The 17,657-nt window shown below is 36.2% G+C and overlaps 1 long non-coding RNA gene across 2 annotated transcripts in view; it reads right to left on the bottom strand.

Moving 5' to 3' along the window:
* Window positions 1–17,657, bottom strand: part of LOC117079379 — a 91,376-nt gene that overhangs the window by 40,679 nt on the left and 33,040 nt on the right. The window lies entirely within an intron of this gene.

Below are 17,657 nucleotides of genomic sequence, written 5' to 3'. Positions count from 1 at the left end.
AGTTTTAGAAGCTAGACTTAGATTACAGACCTAAAATTATAATTGGCATGCCCTTATTTATGAGGGGCCAGCAAAGAATTTTCATATGAAGGTTCTGTGAGGCCAGTCTTTTGTAGATACCTGAGGTCTTTTACCTTTTCATGGGGATCTGGCTATTCACGATACGAGTAACAGCTATGCCTAATTTCAAAGGAGTTTACACTCTATGATAGTATTATTGAACACTGAATAATAATCAGGCAAATGCTTTACATGATTTATCTCATTTAATCCTCACAACCACCCATTGTCACTAGGTAGACCATACTGTCTTCCTTCTACTATGAGTGAGGAAATTGAAACCTTGGTAAGATTATGCACACTGGGCAATATCTCACAGCTAGTATATGTGGAGTCTAAATTTGAATCCAGGTGGTCTGAATCTAGAAGCTATATTCATGAACAACTTAAACTTTTGTAATATAAATGTAAATGGGCTTGCTTGAAGACAGAATGTATTAACAGGGATATATGATGCCTGGAGTCTAGGAACAGAACCAGTAATTCATGGTGAAGGGGTTAAGAGCATGAGCTTTGGGGACAGGAGGTAGCCCTTCATTTCATTTCCAACCAATCCTTATTACCTCTGTAATAATATACAAGTTCCTGAAGACCTCTCAGAACCTTTGTTTCTTCATCTGCAAAAGAAGGTCATTGTGATGATATATTTTATGTAAAACACATAACACAGAATATAACACATAGTAAGTCCTTAATAAATATTAAATAAAAGAGGGAAAGATATTCTAACTTTACCCGTAACTATCTCTGAATGTTTATAAACAGAGTCACTAGGGAAATACAAGTGCTGCCTGAATATCTGTGCTTAAGTGTAAACCCATCTAAATAAAATCAATTAAACTGGAAGCAATATTTCACAGGAAAAGACTAGAGGTTTCAACTCTTAGCCTGCCTGCTGTTAACCAACTCTGGGATCTTACTTAATATAGGACTTCATCATTACCATGCAGTTTAAGAAACTGCTTCCTGAAGTGTCTATTTCAGACTTATGCTGTGTCCTGGGGATGTAAGAGGGCTTATACATTGCCCCTGCCCCAACTTCACTAGATCAAGATTTTTCTCACTGATGAAATGGGTAGGCGGAAGGTGAGAAAAGTTTTACTAAGCTGATTTAAATTATTTTGATTTTAAATTAAAATTATTTTGATCTTTATCATTTAATTATTTTGCCAGATGCATCTATTGGGTATTAATGTAATGAATCACAATTAAAAGTTTTCACAATTATCTTTTTTCTTTGGCGTATTCAAATTTAGATCAGAATGACAAGAGGGACTGTACAGCTTACTAGTCCTGAGGTTTCATTAGTGGCTAATAGCCCAATCTATATTATTTTATATCATTATTTCATGAACCATAAACTAATGTCAGTCTTTGTTCTAATGTTGACATTTTATGAGCTAGATATGGCTGTATAAGAACCAACCTAAGCAAACATTTTATTTTCCTATCATTACATCTTTTAAATATGGTTTTCTTATTCTCTATGTTAAAAAAAATGATTATTCTTTGGGACTCTTATGTCTTTGTGGATATGTTGGTGTTTCCTTTTCTTCCTGGTTTTAGATGTTAGCACTCAGACAAACAGTTAAGCAAATGGAAAACTAAAGAGCTTGCTATGGAGGCCATGAGCAGTAAGACTGGAAGAGCAGCCATCTGGGTCCCAACAACTCTGTGACCAATAGCAAAGGTTTTAGCATTAAAAATGGGCAGTCCTTGTTTTCAAACTCCTCTTTGCCACTTATTGACTGTGACTTTGGACAAGTTACTAATCTATGCTGAACCTCAGTTTCCTTGTATATTAAATGGAGATGATGGTACTGTTGTCAAGAATAAATGAGATGCTCTAAAAACAGCCCTCAGCACTATTTCATAGTGCAGAGTCAGCATGCAATGTAGTATAAATTCCAGAGAAATCTAAAGTTGTCTTTTATTTCCTTCTCTGTAGTAACCATTAAAGTGATCTTCACACTAAGAGTGCTCAATAAGGACTTATTAAATAAGTCAAACTCCAATACAAATTATAATATAGGGCTGCCATAGCAAGGAGGTGACCTAATGAATTAGTTGAATACTTTAAAATAAAAACTGTACTTCCTGTCATTCTTGGTCAATAGTGTCACATAAGGATAGAAAAAGAATGGTAGGCACAAATTCTTTGTTGATAAGTGACAAGCTTTGAGTTTTTCCATGCTGGTGAAGCATTAACACCTCCCATTCCTCTGCTATACCACCCCCTACCCTAAGTTACATTGATCAAAAGCCCCTTTGTACTCTGAATATGCCTCTCATATAATGTATTAGTCTGTTTTCACGCTGCCAATAAAGACATACCCAAGACTGGGCAATTTACAAAAGAAAGATTTAATGGACTCACAGTTCCACATGGCTGGGGAGGCTTCACAATCATGGCGGAAGGTGAAAGGCACAACTCACATGGCAGCAGACAAGAGAAGAGAACTTGCGCAGGAAAACTCCCCTTTATAAAACCATCAGATCTTTTGAGATTTATTCACTATCACAAGAATAGCACAGGAAAGACCCACCCCTATGATTCAATTACCTCCCAATGGGTCCCTCCCACAACATGAGGGAATTGTGGGAGCTACAATTCAAGATGAGATTTCGGTGGATACACAGCCAAACCATATCATTCCACCCCAGCTTCTCCCAAATCTCATGCCATCACATTTCAAAACCAATCATGCCTTCCCAACAGTCTCCCAAAGTCTTAACTTATTTCAGCATTAACTCAAAAGTCCACAGTCCAAAGTCTTATCTGAGACAAGGCAAGTTCCTTCTACTTATGAGGCAGTAAAATCAAAAGCAAGTTAATTACTTCCTAGATAAAGTGGGCATACAGGCATTGGATAGATACATCCATTCCAAATGGGAGAAACTGGCCAAAACAAAGGGGCTGCAGGCCCCATGCAAGTCCCAAATCCAACAGGGCAGTCAAATCTTAAAGCTCCTAAATGATCTCCTTTGACTCCACGCCTCACATCTGGTTTATGCTGATGCAAGAGGTGTGTTCCCATGGTCTTGGGAAACTCCGCCCCTGCGGCTTTGCAGGATATAGCCTCCCTGCCGGGTGCTTTCATGGGCTGGCATTGAGTGTCTGCAGCTTTTCCAGGTTCATGGTGCAAGCTGTCAGTGGATCTAACATTCTGGGGTCTGGAGGATGGTGGCCTTTTTCTCACAGTTCTACTAGGCAGCGCCCCAGTGGGGGCTCTGTGTGGCAGTGCCTACCCCACATTTCCCTTCCACACTGTCTTAGCAGAGGTTCTCCATGAGCAACCCACCCCTTTGGCAAACTTCTGCCTAGGCATCCAGGCATTTCCATACAGCCTTTGAAATCTAGGTGGAGGTTCCCAAACCTCAATTTGTAACTTCTGTGCACCCACAGGTTCAACACCACATGGAAGCTGCCAAGGCTTGAGCTTGCACCTTCTGAAGCCATAGCCCAAGCTGTACCTTGGCCCCTTTTGGTCGAGGCTGGAGCTGCTGGGATGCAGGGTACCTAGTCCCTAGACTGCACACAGCAGAGGGACCTGGGTCTGGCCCACAAAACCATTTTTTCCTTCTAGGCCTCCAGACCTGTGATGGGAGGGACTGCCACAAAGATCTCTGACATGCTCTGGAGACATTTTCCCCATTGTCTTGGGGATTAACATTGACTCCTCGTTACTGATGCAAATTTTTGCAACCACCTTGAATTTCTCCTCAGAAAATGGGATTTTCTTTTCTATTACATTGTCAGGCTGTAAATTTTCTGAACTTTTATGTTCTGTTTCCCTTTTAAAACTGAATGCCTTTAACAGCACCCAAGTCACATCCTGAATGCTCTGCTGCTTAGAAATTTCCACCACTAGATACCCTAAATCATCTCTCTCAAGTTTAAAGTTCTGCAAATCTCTAGGGCAGAGGCAAAATGCCACCAGTCTCTTTGCTAAAACATAACAAGAGTCACTTTTGCTCCAGTTACCAATAAATTCCTCATCTCCATCTGAGACCACCTCAGCCTGGCTTTCATTTTCCATATCATTATCAGCATTTTGGTCAAAGCCATTCAACAAGTCTTTAGGGAGTCCCAGACTTTCGCACATTTTCCTTTCTTTTTCTAAGCCCTCCAAACTGTTCCAACCTCTGCCTGTTACCGAGTTCCAAAGTCACTTCCACTTCTCAGGTATCTTTTCAGCAGCGCCCTACTCTAGGTACCAATTTACTGTGTTAGTCTGTTTTCGTGCTGCTGATAAAGACATACCCGAGACTGGGCAGTGGTAAATCTGGGCAATACCTAAGATTTGTGCAGGGAAACTCCCCTTTATAAAACCATCAGATCTCATGAGACTTATTCACTATCACAAGAATAGCATGGGAAAGACTCAACCCCATGATTGAATTACTTCCCACTGGGTTCCTCCCACAACATGTGGGAATTGTGGGAGCTACAATTCAAGATGAGGTTTGGGTGGGGACACAGACAAACCATATCATATGGTAAATGTACATATTACTTTAAAAGAAACTTCCAGATTGTTTTCCAAAGGGGCAGCAAAATCTTGCGTTCCTATGAGCAACATATGAATGTTCCACTTGCTCCATGTTATTGCAAGCACTTAGGATCATCAGATTTTTAATATTTGTCATTCTAATTGGTGAGTTATGATCTCTTGTTGTGATTATAATTTGCATTTTCCCAGTGACTACTAATTTTAAACACTATTTTATATGTTTGTTTGTTTGACAGTCATCTACATATCTCTTTTGGTGAAGAGTCTATTCAAATCATCTGCCCATTTTAAAAAATGAGGCTGTTTTCTTATTATTGAGTTGTGAGAGTTCTTTACATATTCTTTGTACCAGACCTTTATTTGATAGGTAGTTATCAAATATTTTCTTTTGATGTGTGGCTTGCTTTTTATTTTCCTAAAAATGTCTTTTTACAAAGCAAAAGATGTGGTGGTGGATCCCAATTTACCAATTTTTTTCTTTTGTGATTTATATTTTTGTATCTTAGCTAATAAATCCTTATGGTTAGCTGGAAAAATCAAGGTTAAGACAAATGAGTGTTTTGGTTCCAATTCACCTACAAGGAACTAAAGTGGCATGTAATTTATCGTACATGCCTTTGGTATAAAGCACAGTAAAACCCTTTCTGTGTTTTTCCCCAAATAAAATAGCAGTTTCAGAACATCCTATTGCCAGCTGAAATTTGGCTGCTGATGTCGTATTTTTTTCTTGCTTCAGAAACAGAAATTCTAAATCACAGCTACCTTAAGATAAGCAAGAGATGAAGTTTGGGCCACGCAGGCTTATCTCCAGGATCTCTGTCATTTTACGGAAGACTGGATTCCTCAGGAGGAAATGCTCATCCTATTAAGTAACAAGAAAGTTTTTCTTCCTGGCATTATCAGTTCAGATGGTATGAGAAAGGAATGATGGTACTTTCTAACTAGAAACTTCCTTGCTTTTCATCAGCTTGGTCACATCTGCAGAGAGTTTTTATTTCTGTTCTTAAGAGGGCTCCCAAGTAGTAAGCTGTGATGCACATGGCTTCAATGAGTCAAATTACTGAATTAAGTCAAACAGGATGCACAGCCAGATGGATGGCACCTGGCCAGCTTGAATGGGGGCCAAAATACCCTTTCTGGGGGTGTCAGTTGATACACGTTTGTTTTATCCTTTGGGAGGAATACATGCTTCTTGAGAAACTTAACTTTCTTTCTGTAATGGGCATGACCTAGAAAATCTTTTAAATTTATCCCTATAAAGAAGAACAGAAAGTATGGCTAGTCTCAAGAATGATGAAGTTATATCATCACACCACAAAGATTATGTAATGGAAGAGCACAGCATGATGGTTGAACAAGAAGCCTCTAAAGTCAAATGACCCAAGGTCAGATTCTATTCAACCTCTTATAAGCCCTGACTTTAGTCCTTACTCTCTTGGTCTATAAAGTTATAAGAAGAGAGCCTGCTCTACAAGATTTTCGTGAGAATTAAGTGAGATGCTTTACTAACTTAACACCATGCCCAAAGCCACAGACACTAGCTAAACTGTCTTTATTATCACCATATATGTATAATGTGTGTACTAATAATAGAGCCTTTACTTCTAGGTTTCAGTGACTGTCCTCTACTTTCCAAAGGCCAGTTCTATCTCTGCCATTTTATGTCAACAGCTCCAAGAAATCCTGTCAAACTTCCTTGCCTGCAGATTTCAGGGGCTGCACACGGCTGCTTTTTCTGTCAGCCTTGAGACCGCCCCTTCTGCTAAGGCTGAACCTTTCCCTAACAGGAGCCTCTGACCTCTGTTCCACCTTCATCTTTCACTCCTCATCACCATTTGTTCCCAAGACGGTTCTCTCCTGCTGCTCCTGCTAGGCCACTGACCTCAAAACTTCTCCTTAAAGAACCATATTTCTTTTTGTCCCAAGTGGAAAAATTATTTCCGTTTATTGATCACCATTCTTTTAAACAACCTGAGTCTTGTGGCTCATAGCTTCTTGTAACGCAGAAGTTAATCTTGGTCTTTTAGTTTTAAGTCTTTCTCATGGGTAAACTTCAGACAGTATCCAAAGTCGGGCCTGGGAACAGTTTGGGTGAGAGCTCTCTCAGCTAGGATGAGTTGGTTATATATCTGTTTTCCTTCAGTTAAGGTCCCTTTCGTGGCCCTCTCTTGTTCTGACCACTGCATTTTACATTACCCAGTCTCTCTTAGGAGCTTCTTTTCTGTGAGGCTGGGCAGTAGGAGGCTCTGGCAAAAGACAAGTGTGGACAGAGAGGAGAATCCAGGATAATTTTCCCCTCTCTTTGCTTCAGTCAGCACCTTCGTGAGAGCTCGATTCTCCTCAGTGGTTCCAGCTCCCACCAGACAGTCCTACTCTCTAGGACCCAACTCTTTCTTGGTAGCTGCCTGGTGGTCTCAGCTCTGGTGGGTGGCCCCAGCTTCAGGGCTCAAGTGAATCCACTTTCCCCTTTGGCTCTCCAGGCAGAGAAAGCAGTGGCTTCCTGTAGTTTGTAATGTCTGAGTCACCTCACCTTCCTCTATTTCCTCTGTTGGAAAATTTAATAAAAGCACATTAAATTGCTTTTTGGAGCCACCTGTTCCTCACTGGACCTTGACTGACACACATCACCCCACCCTTCTTCACTGACAATAATTCCGAACGCTACTAAAGGACACTTTTGACTCTCGTTCCCATCCAGCAAAGGTCCTGTTCTTCTGGAATACACCTATGCCCCAGGTGGAAGAAACTTCAGATTTCTCCATGTTCAAAAAGAATATTAACTCCAGCATCTAAGGAACTATCAGTCCTCAAGTTATCCTCATTTACGCAAGGGAGTCTAGACTCTCCTGTGCAGGTAGAATCCAGGTCCGATGTGGGTAAACAGAGCTCAAGCTGATTTGGTGACAATAGTGCCAAAGTTATTGTTCCACACAATTTTTTAAAATGTAGAGTAGTTGGGAGCGAAATGATAAACCTCAAGACTGTCTCCCAAAAACAGATTCCCAGTGTTACTTCTGGGAAATGTGATTGTATTGCTAGAAGGTCTGAATTTAAAGAAAAATGGGGTATTTAAAAAATCTGTTTAAATACATTAATTCTCCATCGATATTGGTTCAGGAAACCTTACCTAACAATTCAGAGAAATAAGAGGTGTCCTTAACTGGCTTCTCTGTTGTTTAACCCTAACTAAAACATAATCACTAAAGGAGGGAATTTCCAACACTGTGGATCCCACATAGCCCCCGCTTGACAGATGCTCCTATATGCAGCAAAATTCTGGTTTTAAAATGAGACATGCATTTCTTTTCACTTTAATAAACAATTTGTGTTCTAGGCTCTTTCTATGTCTATTTGGTTCCTATAAAAAATATTTAAATCATGAATAATAATGTTTATTTTATTGTGGTTGCTGACCTTCAAGGTAGTAATAAGACCTGTCTCGTTGCTCTCCCATTTTATTACAAGGTGGCACACTTGACTTTTTCTTTTTGAAGGTCATGAAATAAATCATTGTATAGGTCTTTGCCTGTCCTCAATAGTAAAGGTAAATGTTGCTTTTATTTAGAAGTGAATTGAATTCTTTCAAACAGAATGTAGTGATTTCCATTTTCAATGCATCTTTACTCAAGAGAGCTAATTTAGAAAGTACATGTTAATAAGGAAAATTTTTTATATCTCTCAATACGTATGTCCAGATTGCGTTCATCTACAAATCTCCCTTTTTGTGTGGTGTTAATATTTTATTACAGGAAATAGTGGAGTTTTAAATTATTCTACAGAGTGGTTCTAAAACTTTAGAGCAATTTCTACAGATATGAAATAGGTATGGAAAAGAGAATCAAGAGATATCAAGGAATAGAAGGACAGAAAGAGAAAAAAGTAATGAGAAGGAGCTCTGTTTCAAAAATAAAATGAAATTCAAAAGGAATAGAGCCACTATGTCTCATGAATTCTTTTTAAATAGAAAACACTTCACTTATGGATGGGATTAGTCACATTGAGGCAGGAATATTGTTAACATTAATGCCCTCTTATTTTCAATCTTAGGTATAGTAACTACCTGAGAGAAACTGAAAAAGCACAGGAAATATGGGGAAATTAGCAAATTGCTGGGAAAACAAAATAAATAAAGGGAAAGGGCACATGACCTTGCTGAATTGTGTCTAACAACTCATTGGCTAATTCCAGTAATAAAAGAATGTGCTAAGAAGAAATTTTCAGCTTCCAAATACCCTGAGTAGCAGGGTAGACAGTGGAACACAGCTGCAGTTTTATTTTACCAATGGAAGTACTAAAGTGATGATATAAAGATAGAACAGCTTTAAATACATGGGGTAGTGTTTATGCATAGAGAAAAATACCTGAAAGAAATAATCTGAAATGTTAGCAGCAGCTTATTCCTGAGTAGTAGGGATATGAACAGTGATAGATATAGATAGATAGATAGATAGATAGATAGATAACAGATAGATACATACATACATACAGACATACATAGACTTGAAAGAAATACTCTGAAATGTTAATAGCAGCTTATTCCTGAGTAATAGAGATATGTGTGGTGATATATATATATATATGTGTGTGTGTATATATAGAGAGAGATACATACATACATACATACATACATAGAAATAACTAAAAGAAGTACTCTGAAATGTTAATAGCACCTTATTTCTGAGTAGTAGGGATATGTGTGGTGATAGATTAGCTGATGAAAGAAAGAAAGAGAGGGAGGGAGGGAAGGAAGGAAGGAAGGAAGGAGAGAAAGAAAGAAAGAAAGAAAGAAAGAAAAGAAAGAAGAGAAAGAAAGGAGATCAAGATATGTAGATATATAGCATTTCTAGTTTTTCTAGATTCTCATTGTTATACTTTCATAATAGAAAAGACAGCTTTAAAATATTCCATGCATTTTTTCTTTCATTAGAGATGTCAGTTTTAAAATGTGCCTATCATCTCTGTGAATTCTATTTAAACTTGGTGTGAGATAGAGAAAAATAGCTTGAGCTATGAGTGGCCCACACATATTGCACAAAATGCAATCTAGAACTTATGGGAATTTTTTTATTTGTGCGTAAGTAGGTATTTGAACATATGACAGGCCATGTTTCATGCAGATTGTGTATATTATGAGTGAAGACATTCTTTGTGCAAGTCAGAAAGGACCATCACTTTCACCACAGCTCGCCTGAGGTAACTGTCTCTGTTGTTGCAGAGCTTCTTGGTGACCAACATCTGTTAATCCCTTAGGAAGCAACCTAAATTAGACAGGTGGCTGCAAGAAAGTGAGCGACTCTGTGTATGTGTAGCTCCAGAAAGTCAGATATCTTCAAATAGTAATCTTAAGGTAATTTGGGATACTGTCTTATTTTAGTAAGTTTTTCTGATTATAAAAATAATGAATGGTAATCATAACATTGGAAAATACAAAAATGTACAAAGAAGAAAATTATTTAATCCTGTTATCCCACCTCCAGAGATAATAACTAATAACTTTTAGATTTCCTTCCAGTGAAGTGATCTTTAAAAGCCAAGGACAGGAATATAAGAAAAATGAAGATAAATCTGGTAAGATAAATATTTACTTTTAGTCTGTATTTAAGTGTACATCATTGATAGGATCCATAAAACTTCAGAAAAGTTTTAGTAAAGATAGAAGTTATACTTGCCAAAACATTAACAATTTATATTTAGAAATAAGAAACTCAATCTCAAGTTATATTACACTCTATAAGCCACATTTAGCTTTTTAAAAATCAAGATGTTGAGATATGTTAGATACATTGTGAAATTGACATTTTTGAGTGTAGTTTTATAAATTCTGATAAATGCACACAGTTGTGTTTACAACACCATGAACAAGAAATACAACACCAGAAGGACATCTCAATGGAATCCTATAGTACGTAGCCATTTGAGATGGGTGTCTTTCTCTTAATACATTTGAGATTCATCAGTGTTGTTGCATGCATCCGTACTTCATTCCTTTTATTGCTAAATAGTACTTCACTGAATAGGTTTACTACAATTTGGTTTATACATGCACCAGTTGATAGACATTTTTGTTGTTTTCCAATTTTGGTGATTATGAATAATACCAATATAAACATTTATGTTCAAGTATTTATACAGACAGGGGTTTTCATTTCTTTTGATTACATTTCTATGACTGAGATTTTGGAGTCATAAGGTAAATGTATGCATAACTTTAAAAGCAACTGCCAAACTGTTTTTCCAAACTGGTAGTAAAAACTTGCATTGGCATTGGCAATGTATGATAGTTCTACTTGCTTGACATTACTATAAGCACTTAGGATTATTCGATTTTTAAAATTTTAGCCATTTGAATAGATGGGTGTGATTATAGTTTAAATTTCCCTGGTGACTAACAACAGCGGGAATCTTTTCGTGATTTTTTTCTTCGCCATCTGTGTATCTTCTTTGGTGAAGTATAGGCTCAATGCTTTTGCCCATTTTAAAATACAGTGCGTTTGTTTTCTAATTATTGAGTTGTGAGAGTTATTTATATATTCTGCATACAAGAGCTTTATCAGGTAAGTATTTAACCAACATATTGTTCCCACATGTGGCTTGTTTTTCTTTTTTTTTTAGGTTTATTTAAAATTTTAAGTTCAGGGGTACATTGCATAGGTAAACTTGTGTCACAGGGGCTTGTTGTACAGATTATTTTGTCACCCAGGTATTAAGCCTAGCACCCATTGGTTATTTTTCCTGGTCCTATCCCTGCTTCCACCTTCCATCCTCCAGTAGGCCCCAGTGTGTGCTGTTCCCCTCTATGTGTCCATGCTTTCTAATCATTTAGCTCCCACTTATAAGTGAGAACATGTGGTGTTTGGTTTTCTGTTCCTGTGTTAGTTTGCTAAGGATAATAGCTTCCAGCTCCATTCATGTTCCTGCAAAGGACATGAACCCATTCGTTTTTATGGCTGCATAGTTTTCTATGGTATATATGTATCACATCTTCTTTATCCAGTCTATCATTGATGGGTATTTACATTGATTCCATGTCTTTGCTATTGTGAATGGTGCTGCAATGAATATATGCATGCATGTGTCTTCATGACAGAACAATTTATATTCCTTTGCGTATATACCCAGTAATGGGATTGTTGAGTCAAACAGCATTTCTGTCTTTGGGTTTTTGAGGAATCACTATACTGTCTTCCACAATGATTGAACTACTTTACACTCCCACAAACAGTGTGTAAGTGTTCCTTTTTCTTCACAACCTTGCCAGCATCTGTTATTTTTTGACTTTTTCGTAATAGCCATTCTGACTAGTGTGAGATGGTATTTCATTATGGTTTTGATTTGCATTTCTCTAATGATAAGTGATGTTGAGCTTTTTTTCATATGATTGTTGGCCATACGTGTGTCTTCTTTTGAAAAGTGTTCATATCCTTTGCCCACTTTTTTGGTTTGTTTTTCTCTTGTAAATTTGTTTAAGTTCCTTATAGATGCTGGAAAATTGACCTTTGTCAGATGCACAGTTTGCAAAAAATTTTCTCCCACTCTGTGGTTGTCTGTTCACTCTGTTGATAGTTTCCTTTACTGTGCAGAATCTCTTCAGTTTAACTAGATCCCATTTGTCAATTTTTGCTTTTGTTGCAATTGCTTTTGGTGTCTTCGTCATGAAATATTTGCCCATTCCTATGTCTAGAATGGTATCGCCTATGTTGTCCTCCAGGATGTTTATAGTTTTGGGTTTTACATTTAAGTCTCTAAGCCATCTTGAGTTAATTTTTGTATATGGTGTGAGGAAGGAGACCAGTTTCAATATTCTGCAGATGGCTAGCCAGCTATCCCTGTACCATTTATTGAATAGGGAGTCATTTACTCATTGTTTGTTTTGTCATCTTTGTCAAAGATCAGACGGTTGCAGGTGTGTGGCCTTATTTCTCAGTTCTCTAATCTGTCCCATTGGTCTATGTGTTTGTTTTTGTACCAGTACTATGCTATTTTGGTTACTGTATCCCTGTAGTATAATTTGAAGTCAGGTAGCATGATGCCTCCAGCTTTGTTCCTTTTGTTTAGCATTGCCTTGGCTATTAGGGCTCTTTTTGGTTCCATATGAATTTTTTAAATAGGTTTTTTTTTTTTCAGTTCTGTGAAGAATGACATTGGTAGTTTAAGAGAAATAGTATTGAATCTACAAATTGCTTTGGGCAGTATGGTCATTTTAACAATATTGATTCTTCTCATCAATAAATATGGAATGTTTTTCCATTTGATTGTGTCATTTCTGATTTCTTTGAGCAGTGTTTTGCAGTTCCCCTTGTAGAGATGTTTCATCTCCCGCATTAGCTGTGTTCCTAGGTATTGTATTCTTTTTGCGGCAACTGTGAAAGGGATTGTGTTCCTGATTTGGCTCTTGGCCTGACTGTAGTTGGTGTATAGGCATGCTAGTGATTTTTGCACATTGATTGTGTATCCTGAGGCTTTGCTAAAGTTGTTTATCAGCTTAAAGAGCTTTTAGACCAATACTGTGGGGTTTTCTAAATATAGGATCACGTCATCTGCAAACAGGGATAGTTTGACTTCCTCTCTTTCTATTTGGATGCCTTTTATATCTTTCTCTTGCCGGATTGCCCTGGTCAAGACTTCCAATACTATGTTGAATACAAGTGGTGAGAGAGGGTATTCTTGTCTTATGCCAGTTTTCAAGGGGAATGCTTCCAGCTTTTGCCCATTCAGTATAATGTTGGCTGTGGGTTTGTCATAGATGGCTCTTATTATTTTGAGGTATGTTCCTTCAACACCTAGATTATTGAGTTTTTAATATGAAGAAAGGGGTGTTGAATTTTATCAAAAGACTTTTTTGCATCTATTAAGATAATCATGTGGTTTTTGTCTTTAGTTCTATTTATGTGATAAATCACATTTATTGATTTGTGTATGGTGAACCAATCTTGCATCCGAGGGACAAAGCCTACTTAATTGTGGTGGATAAGCTTTTTGATGTGCTGCTGGATTTGGTTTGCCAGTATTTTTTGAGGATTTTTGTGTCGATATTTATCAAAGATATTGACCTGAAGTTTTCTTTTTTTGTTGTTATGTCTCTGCCAGGTTTTGGTATCAGAATGATGCTGGCTTCATAGAATGAGTTAGGGAGGAGCCCCTCCTCCTCAATTTTTTGGAATTGTTTCAGCAGGAGTGGTACGATTTCTTCTTTGTACATCTGGTAGAATTCAGCTGTCAATCTGTCTGGTCCTGGGCGTTTGTTGGTTGGTAGGCTATTTATTATTGACTCAATTTCAGAGCTCATTACTGGGCTATTCAGGGATTCAATTCCTTCCCAGTTCAGTCTTGGGAGGTGTTTTTCATTTTCTTAACATATTTTTTCTGTTGTGATTCATGCCATTTGTGTCCTACCTAATAAATAAATCCTGGCCTAATACAAAGTCCCACAGATTTTCTTCTTTGTTTTTTGTTTTGTTTTGTTTTTTGTTGTTGCTGCTGTTTCTTCAGAGAAAGGATCTCTCTTTGTCACCTGGACTGGAGTGCAGTAACACAATTATAGTTCACTGTAGCATTGAACTCCTGGATCCAGGGATCTTCCCACCTCAGCCTCTTGAGTATCTAGGATTACAGGTATGCACCACCATGCCCAGATAATTTTTTTAAATAGGCTGGTCTTGAACTCCTGCCCTCAAGAGATCCTAGTGCTTTGGCCTCCCAAAGTGCCAGGATTACAGGCATGAGCCACCACACCCAGCTCTTCTTTGCTTTTTATAAAAGTTTTATAGAGTTAGGCTTTACATTTTTTTTTTCTGTGATCCATTATAGGTTCATTTTTGTACACAGGGTGAGATAGAAATCTAAGTAATTTTTTTCTTTTTTTCCAATTGGATGTTCAGTTATGCTGGCATAATTTGTTGGAAAGATGATTTTTCTACCTTAAAATGTCTTGATCCTTTTGTTGAAAATAAATTGTATGATTCTATTTCTCAATGTTCTATTCTGTTCCAATTATCTGTGTGTTTGTTCTTTCACTGACATCACACTGTCCTGATTACTATAGATTTAGAGTGAGTCTTGAAATCAGAGAGTTTGAATGTTCCAACTTGTTTTTTCTTTGTCAAAGATTTTTGGCTATTCTAATTCCTTTACTTTTCCATATATATTTTAATATTTACTTGTACATTTCTACAAAAAAACCTGAATATAGATCAACATGTGGAGAATTGACTTTTTAACAATACTGATTATTCCAAACCTAATATTTCTAAACCCGATTATAGTAAATCTCTCCACTCATTTCAATCCCCTTTGATTTCCTGCTCAATGTTTTAAAGTTTTTAGTATTCAATCTTGTACATATTTTGCTATATTTACAAAGTATTTTATGTTTTTGATACTATTATAAATGGTAGTATTGTAAAATAATTTCAAATTTTTATTGCTGGTATATAATAATACAGTTAAGTTTATATCCTAAACTCTGCTAAACTTACTTATTAGTTCTACTACTTTTTTTCATAGATTTTCAAGATTTCCTACTTAAACATCATAATATCTCTTAATCTAGACAATTGAGTTCTTTTCTAGTCTGCAAATATTATATTCATTTGACTTGTCTTGTTGGACTGGATAGAAGTAACAAGATTGAGTAAGAGAGGTAAAAGCAGACATCTTTGCAATATTCCCAATCTTAAGAAGAATGCATTCAATCTTTCACCATTGAGTATTGTCTTAGCTATAGGTCTTCTATAGATGCCTTTTATTATCTTGAGAATGTTCTCTTCCATTTTGAGTTTTCTGAGAGTCTTTTTTAAATTGATGAATGGATGTTGAATTTTTCGAAAGGTTTTTTTCCATCTATTGAGATTGGTCATATAACTTTTCTTCCTTTTTATAAACACAGTAAATTGCATTGTTAGACTTTCAAATGTCAAATCAACCTTACATTCTGAGAATAACCCCTACTTTTTCATAATGTATATCTGTTTACTATACTGTTGATTTCAGTTGGCTACTATTTTATTGAGAATTTTTGTGTCCTCTCTTTATGATTGATATAGTTTGTAGTTTAATTGCAATGTCTTTAGCTGGTTTTTCTATAAAGATAACAGAAAATTGCATTGGGAAGTGTTTTCTACTCTCCTATTTTCTAGAAGAGTATGTGTAGAATAATAATTTCTTCTTTAAATGTTTGGGAGAACTTTTAAGCAAAGTAATCTGGACCAGCAGTTTTCTTGAATAGAAATAGCACTACACAGATTCTCTATTTCTTATTTAGTGATTTTTGGTGATGTCTTTCAAATAATTTGTGTATTTCATGTAAGATGTTGTATTGTCATAAAATAGTTCATATATTTCCTTTATTATCTTTTTAATATTAGTATGATCTTTAGTGAGGACCCATCTTTCATTTCTGACATTGGTCATTTAAGTATGCCTTTTTTTTCTTTTTTTTTCTTTTTATCAATCTGTCTAGAGAAGTGGTTCTAAACTGGGGACAATACTGCCTTCCAAATAACATTTGACAATGTCTAGAGACATGTTTAATCATCCCACAAGTAGTTTGGTGGGATGCTACAGGCGTGTAGTGGGTAGATGCCAGAGATGCTGTCAAATATCCTATATAGGGCAGCCCTTGAAAAAGAAAATATTACCTAGCCCGAAATTTCAGTTGTGTCAGGGTTAAAAAATTCTAGTGTAAAGATTGATCAATTTCATTAATTTTCTCAAAGCACTAGTTTTTGATTTCAGTGACTTTATTGCTTTCCTTTTTCACTCTTCAGTTTTATTAATTTCTGTAACAAATTACTTCTGCTTTTGGGGGAGTTAATTTGCTCTTATTTTTCAACTTCTTAATGAGGAAGCTTAAATCATTGATTTGAGACTTTTCTTTATGTAATGCAAGCATAAACATTTAAAGCTATTAATTTCCCTTGAAGCAACACTTACAATGTCTCTCTCTAATTTGGTATGCTCAAGTCAAATAAATATACATATTCATTTTCATTCAATTTAAAATACTTTCCAATTTTCCTCATGACTTCAACTTTGACCAAAGACTTATTTAGAAGTGTGTTGTTTAACTTCCAAATATTTGAGAATTTTCCAGGTAGATTTCTCATTGATTTTTAATTTGATTTTAATATGGATAGACAACATGCTTTGTATGTAATTTAATTTTAATATGGATAGAGAACATGCTTTGTATGTTTTAATTCTGTTAAACTTGTTGACGTTTCTTCACGGTTCAGGATATGGTCTGTCCTGTTGAATATTCTGTTTTTACTTGAAAAGAATGTGCATTCTGTTGTTGGATTAAATGTTCTATAAATGCCAATTTGGCAAAATTGGTTGTTCAGATCTTCCTTGTCATTATTGATATTTTGTCTATTTGCTCAATCAACTATTGAAAGAAGAGTGTTAAAATCTTCAATAATAATTGTGCTTTTGTTTTTTTCTCCTTCAGTCTATCAGTTTTTGCTTCATGTATTTTAAAGTTCTCTGGTAACCATATATACATTTAAGATTTTATGTATTTTTGGTAAATTAATCATTTTATGATTCTGCACTGTCCCTTTCTTCTGTGGAGATATTCCTTTTTCTGAAATCTAATTTATTTAATATCAACACAGTCTCTCTTGCATGGTTTTGATTCATTTTTATTGTATATCTTTCTTAATCATATTACTTTTAGCCTAGCTATGTCTTTATATTTGAAATTAATTTGTTGAAGTAAATCCTGCCTGCTGCCTTCCTCAACTTTAGCAAACTCTTGTCTTGATTTGAGTGCTTATGATTATGTAATATAATCATTGACATAGTTAGATTTAAAACTAACATCTTGCTAGATTTTGTTTTCTATTTTTTCATCTGTTCTTTGTTCTCTTTCTCCTCTTTGTCTGCCTACTATTGGATTGGGTACTTTTTAAATGATTCCTTTATCTTCACTATTGACTTATTTATACATCTATTTCTAATTGCTTTGTGGTTTCCCTAGCTATCGTCTTGCTAGATTTTGTTTTCTATTTTTTCATCTGTTCTTTGTCCTCTTTCTCCTCTTTGTCTGCCTACCATTGGATTGGGTACTTTTTAAATGATTCC

The sequence above is a fragment of the Trachypithecus francoisi genome, unplaced genomic scaffold, assembly GCF_009764315.1.
Source record: "Trachypithecus francoisi isolate TF-2019V2 unplaced genomic scaffold, Tfra_2.0 Lachesis_group7, whole genome shotgun sequence".
NCBI lineage: Eukaryota > Metazoa > Chordata > Mammalia > Primates > Cercopithecidae > Trachypithecus > Trachypithecus francoisi.
This window is presented reverse-complemented; position numbering and strand designations above follow the sequence as displayed.